Consider the following 743-nt stretch of genomic DNA (forward strand, 5'->3'; position numbering starts at 1 on the left):
TCCCATCACCAACTCCTGGAGATCACTCAGACTCACGTCCATTGAGTCAGTGATGCCATCCAGCCATCTCATCCTCTGTCGTCCCCTTCTCCTCCTGCCCCCAATCCGTCCGAGCATCAGAGTCTTTTCCAATGAGTCAACTCTTCGAATGAGGTGGCCAAAGTACTGGAGTTTCAGCTTTAGCATCATTCCTTCCAAAGAACACCCAGGACTAATCTGATCTCCTTTAGAATGGACTGGATGGATCTCCTTGGTTGGAGATGGTTGGATCTCCTTGCAGTCCAAGGGACTCTCAAGAGTCTTCTCCAACACCACAGTTCAAAAGCACCAATTCTTTGGCGCTCAGCCGTCTTCACAGTCCAACTCTCACATCCATACATGACCACAGGAAAAACCATAGCCTTGACTAGACAGACCTTTGTTTGCAAAGTAATATCTCTGCTTTTCAATATGCTATCTAGGTTGGTCATAACTTTCCTTCCAAGGAGTAAGGGTCTTTTAATTTCATGGCTGCAGTCACCATCTGCAGTGATTTTGGAGCCCAAAAAAATAAAGTCTGACACTGTTTCCACTGTTTCCCCATCTATTTCCCATGAAGTGATGGGACTTGGATGCAATCTCGAAAATGACAGAATGATCTCTGTTCGTTTCCAAGGCAAACCATTCAATATCACAGTAATCCAAGTCTATGCCCCAACCAGTAACGCTGAAGAAGCTGAAGTTAAACGGTTCTATGAAGACCT

The sequence above is a fragment of the Bison bison genome, unplaced genomic scaffold (genome assembly GCF_000754665.1).
Source record: "Bison bison bison isolate TAMUID 2011002044 unplaced genomic scaffold, Bison_UMD1.0 scf7180017864181, whole genome shotgun sequence".
Lineage (NCBI taxonomy): Eukaryota > Metazoa > Chordata > Mammalia > Artiodactyla > Bovidae > Bison > Bison bison.